Source organism: Lithobates pipiens, unplaced genomic scaffold (genome assembly GCF_037356315.1).
Source record: "Lithobates pipiens isolate NorthernLeopardFrog02 unplaced genomic scaffold, aLitPip1_a1.2 Scaffold_13, whole genome shotgun sequence".
NCBI classification, from domain to species: Eukaryota; Metazoa; Chordata; class Amphibia; order Anura; family Ranidae; genus Lithobates; species Lithobates pipiens.
The window spans coordinates 383,280,596-383,286,591 of record NW_027507718.1 but is presented as its reverse complement, the minus strand read 5'-3'; the positions used below and the strand labels follow the sequence as shown (position 1 = coordinate 383,286,591).

General features: G+C 46.9%; 1 pseudogene; it reads left to right on the top strand.

Annotated features, from left to right (window-relative positions):
- The first annotated feature begins 3,471 nt into the window (after nt 1–3,471).
- LOC143979740 (5S ribosomal RNA) lies at nt 3,472–3,591 on the top strand (annotated as a pseudogene).
- Nucleotides 3,592–5,996: the final 2,405 nt, after the last annotated feature.

Here is a 5,996-nt window from a genome sequence, read left to right as displayed (position 1 = left end):
TGGTCTAAGGTGTTGGTCACAAGTAAAGATGTGTTGTGCTGAGCTCCACTGGAGCAATCTTTGCTGGGGATCCATTCAAAGTGTCTCTTTTGGCCAAATTGAATGTTACCCGGGCCTCGTATTCGAAGAAACAAGGTTTTTGCCTGTAAATGCTTCTGTTTTTAGAGAGCTGGACCCTGGGACCCAGTACTTTTGGTAGTAAGGCCATAAAGTTTTACTGTCAGGGTGCTGTTGCAGGTCCATTATAGTGGGTTTCCTCTAGGATCCCCAGCTCCTGAAGGTTTAACGGAACCCACCATGAAGGGTGAAGATTGGGTCTGTTTACCACAGAAAACCCTGTGGCGGGAAAGGTAAGCGGAGTTTTCTAAGAATTTCTTTGGAATTTTCTTATGAATGTCTCCTTTAAAAGTCTGTAAAATGTTGTTGCGCCTATGTGTCACCACTGGGGGGCTTTATTGAGCACTCACTGCCTCATGCTGGAAACAGCGCTGTGTCAGAGAGCTGAAATGCTTCCTCCTCCTCCAACCAAACAGCAGGACCTCCGGTAAGCTTGAGGGGGACTTTTTCTCCCCACTTATCACCCCCCTTGTGCTGATAATCTCCCCTTTGTGGGGATGGACTGCTCAGAGTCTTTTAACTACTTCCCACCCGACCAATGTATATATACGGTCGAGTGGGAGCCCTTTTTCTTTCTGACTGGATGTTCAAGAACATCCTTGAGAAGGAGGGGGATCGCGCGCATGTCACCCGGACATGGCGCAACTCGGAACGGCAGGAGGGCTCTGTGATTGGCCCTCCTGATCACATGATGGCCGTGTACAATCACAGCCTTCATGTGATGTAAACAAACAGCTGGTTGCTAGGCAATCGGCTCTCCTCTCCTCACACGGAAGTCGTCGCTGAGGAGAGGAGAGCAGATCGCTGCAGCCGGCTGGTGATCGGTGAGTATGAGCTGTTTTTTTACAGCTTTTTACTCACTGATCACCAGCCTAGTGTAAAACACACATGTCCCCACATAATAAAAACACATGTTCCCCACATATGTCCCACTAAAATCACATGTCTAATGATTATCTGCATACATCTGTACATGATCATTTACGTACATATGTCCGTGATCACACGAACCAATTATTATACACTACGGAATTTTTTTTTACCAAAAACATGTAGCAGAATACATTTTGGCTTAAATTTATGACAAAACTAGATTTTATTGGATTCCTTTTAAAATAGAAAGAAGAAAATATTGTTTTTTTTCCAAATTTCCGCTCTTTTTTCGCTTATATTGCAAAAAAGAAAAAACTGAGTCGTAAATAAATACCACCAAAATAAAGCTCTATTTGCTCAAACAAACTGATAAAAATGTCATTTCGGTACAGTGTAGCATGACCGTGCAATTGTCATTGAAAGTGTGAGAGTGCTGAAAGCTGAAAATTGGGCTGGGAAGGAAGGGGGCGCAAGTGCCCTGTATTTTAGTGGTTAAAACAACAAGTGCAATCAGCGTGCCAAACGGCGGCTTCAGCCCAGAGTCCAAGCCGGAAACGGGGGGGGGGGTGTTGTACGCGACGCAGGTTTTTTCTGGCTGGGCCGTGACACTGACTGTAGTGACCTACCTACACTCACCTGCCTGACCTACATACACTGAACATATACATACACTAACAGTAGTGACCTACCTACACTGACTGACCTAACATACACTGACATTTACAAACACTGACCTACCTACACTGACATTAACATACACTGACATTTATATACACTGACCTACCTACACTGACATTTACATACACTGACCTACCTACACTGACATTAAAGCGGAGGTCCACCCTAAAGTGGACCTTCCGCTCATTGGAACCCTCCCCCCCTCAGGCGCCACAATTGGCACCTTTCAGGGGGGAGGGGGGTGCAGGTACCTGTGCAGTACAGGTATCTGCACCCACTGCCGGCATAGATTCTGCAGAAGGTACGCCCCTTTCCGCAGAATCTACGCCCCTTTCCAAAGGTCCCCCGCTGCCTGCTGGGAAACACACGGATCCCAGAGACAGCGGGCACCATCCTTATTGCGCAGCGCGACTCGCGTATGCGCAGTAGAGAACCGGGAAATGAAGCCGAAAGGCTCCACTTCCTGATTCCCATACCCAAGATGGTGGCGGCAGCACCCGAGAGACGATCGAGAGATCGGCTTCGGGTGCTGACATCACGGGCGCGCTGGGCGGGTAACTGTCATTATTTTAAAAGTCAGCAGCTGCAGTATTTGTAGCTGCTGGCTTTTAAAAAAAAAAACGGCGGACTCCCGCTTTAACATACACTGACCTACCTACACTGACATTAACACACACTGACCTACCTACACTGACATTAACACACACTGACCTACCTACACGGACATTTACATACACTGACCTACCTACACTGACATTTACATACACTGACCTACCTACACTGACATTTAACACACACTGACCTACCTACACTGACCTACCTACAACTGACATTAACATATACTGACCTGTCTGAGCCGTGGTGTCACAGCAGCCAGTCCTCAGAGGAGGAGGAGAGGAGAGTGGCTCGCCCGAGCTCCAAACGGGGATGTGGCGTGGCAGCCTCTTTGTAATTCCCGCCTTCTGGAGCCAACAGCGCCTATGATGGACATCACACGTCCCGTGGTCCCGGCATTGGACCAGTGGGACGTCCATCATAGACGTGCAGGCTCCAGAAGGCAGGACCTGCTCTGGCACTTGGCCGCACTTGGCCACGCTCGGCGGCGCTCGAGATCAGATTGGTCCCGGCTCTCTCGCCTACCCTGCAGAGCTGACACTCGGGGCTATAGGGGGACACATTCGAGGCATCAGCACCCCCAGCCACCCCATCCCGATGCCTCTGGTAAGATGGCATCCTCCCCTGAGAGTAATATGGCTGGTCACGGTGAGCCGTCAGGAGTGGCAAGTCAGGAGTGGCAAGTGTTGCAGCTGCTCTTAAACACTGTGGGCCCTGTGTATATTGCTAAGAAGGTTTTTTATTTAACCAGTTTAAGCTTAAAGTAAAATTTTGATGCTTTAATCGCATCCCAGAGTGGGACTAAGCATAACAGGTCCCCGTCCATTGCTCAGGACCCTCATATTGAGGAACAAGGAGTGAGAGATTGCAAATTTTCTCTCTAGGACCAGGAAAAGGCTGATGTCTCCTCTTCTGTAGAACCTGATGCAAAGTATCAAGCACCAAGATAAAAGTTTTTTATTCCCTCTGAAAAAGTTCCCAATACTTTATTTCCATGGAGGAAGGTTTTTATGGGGAGTTCCAGCGATTAACGCTGCTATATCCTCTGTAAACAAAACACGGACTTGTCCAGTAGACAATGCTCATATGCTAAAGGATCCAACAGATACAAAGTTGGAGTTCCTTTTAAAAAAAAAACTATATTTCGCCAGCAGGTTCAGTCATTTAAACCTGCGTTGGCGTTCAGAGGCCTACGGCCACATCACCCTGAAAGCGCCCCAATCTCAACAGATCTTGGAGGCTAAGCAGGGTCAGGCCTGGTTAGTACCTGCATTGGAGACCGCCTGGGAATTCCATATGCCGTAGGCTTCTAGGACCGGTTTATAGAGGTACTCCAAAGTTATTCCTGATCAGCAGGCCCAGGGTTTGGTCGGCATATCAGAAACATTCTGTATTACAGTTGATGTTATGAAAGATTCTATTCTCCAGGGCTCATGCTAAGGCTGCTGCATGTGCATAGAATCCTCTGGTTGAAAGATGGTCAGCCGAAGTGCCATACAAAACGTTCTTGGCCAGTAGGGATGAGCCGAACACCCCCCTCCTGGTTCGATTCGCACCAGAACCTTTTGAATGGACCAAAAATTTGTACGAACTTTAGAACCTTATTAAAGTCTATGGGACTCGAACGTTCGAAATCAAAAGTGCTAATTTTAAAGGCTAATATGCAAGATATGCAACAGACAACACCAGCAATAAGGGGTATCTTCAGGTGTATAACTGTGCTGGAGGCACACAACACCCACTTTAACTCCTGCAAATGCCTGTATTAGAGAACACCAGCAATAAAGGGTAGATACAGGTGTATACTGTGCTGTGCTGGAGGCAGACAACACCCACTAACTCCTGCAGATGCCTGTATTAGAGAACACCAGCAAAAAAGGGTAGATACAGGTATATACTGTGCTGGAGGCACACAACACCCACTAACTCCTGCAGATGCCTGTATTAGAGAACACCAGCAAAAAAGGGTAGATACAGGTGTATACTGTGCTGGAAGCACACAACACCCACTTTAACTCCTGCAGATGCCTGAGAAAAGAACACTGTCCCTGCCTATCTTGCTCTTTCCCTGCGTGCTGGCGGCCTTATATAGTGTGGAGCATGTACTAAACCCCCTGAGCTATAATTGGCCACAGGCATCTTGCCTGTGGGCAATTATGGCTCTCCTCGCTGCCTGCGCTGTGATTGGCCAAGCATGCGGGGTTACAGTGCAAGCTTGGTCAATCATGAGCCAGCAATGCACTGCGATGGCGTAGTGTATTGTGGGCCGTTCATACACAATGAATTTGGTGCGAACGGTCCACAAAGTTCTGAATTTGCCGAACAGACGAACGGCCGATGTTCGAGTCGAACACCGAGCTCATCCCTATTGGCCAGTTTCCCTTTTTATGGTGAACGGTTATTAGGAGACAATCTGGATAAGTATATCCAAATAATTTCTAATGGGAAAAGTTTCCTTTTTTCCAGTTAAGAAGTTTAAGTATTTTTCTTTTAAATGGGCTTCCTCTCCAATGCCAGGGACATTTGTCTCCAGGCAGTCACGACGGCCTCCACCGTCAATCTCAGGGTCAGTCCCAGGGTCAAAAGAGGACCTGGGGGAGGTAACCCACAAAACAAAATATAAAAGAATCATGAAAGGGCGCCCCCGCTCGCTTGAGTAGGGGGGAAGGCTTCTAAAGCTTTCAAGGGTCTGGCAGGAACAATGTCAGAGTTCCTGTCTCCTCGTTTTATCAAAACGTTCCCAGAGATCCAGTGAAAAGAAGTCTCTTTCTAGCTTGGATCATCATCTCTTGTCTCAAAGAGTGATATCGGTGGTCCCCTTGGTAGCGAAGGATTGGGGTTTTTCAAACCTTTTTTTTACAGTTCCAAAATCGTACGGGGATGTCGGACCCATTTTAGATCTCAAAGATCTAAACCGGGTTTGAATAGCCATTCTTTTTGCATGTCAATCCGATCAGGAGTCTCCGTCCTACAAGGGAGAGAACTTCTGGCATCAATCGACGTCAAGGATGCTTTTTTCCATGTGCCATTTTTTTCCCCGCTCACCAGAAATTTACGCTTCAAGGTAAAAATCTTAATTTTGAGTTTGTAGCTCTGCCTTTCAGTCTAGCTACTCTACCTTAAGTGTTTACAAAGGTCCTGGCTCCTCCTTTAGCCAGGGTAATGGCTCAAGGTATAACAATGCTAGCCTATTTAGATCTTCTCTTCATAGATCAAATCGGTAGCCCACTTAATCCAAACTTTGGTCACTGAAGTTAGCTACCTGGAATACCTAGGTTGGATTCTCAGACTAGAGAAATCCTCCTTAAATCCATCAAGGAGATTGCAGTAAATGGGACTGATTATTGATACAGCTCAGAAGAGGATTTTTTTGTTTTTTTTTTCCCCCAGGAAAGGGTGAGTTCCATAAGGGAACTGATTAAGTTACGCAAATCAAAGCAGAAGTTTTGCATGAATTTGTTGGGAAAGATGGTGGCTTCTTTCGAGGCCGTTCCTTATGCGCAGTTTCATTTAAGACTGCTGCAAAACAGTATCCTGTCAACTGGGAAAAAGATGGCCCAAGCTCTGGGCTTCCTAATGCGTTTATCCCCCAATGTGCATCAGAGCCCCAATTGGTGGTTGAAATCCAAGAATCTTCAAAAAGAGGAATCCTTTCTACCAGTTACCTGGAAGGTTACCTGGAAGGTGGTAACAGACACCAGCCTTCTGGGCTG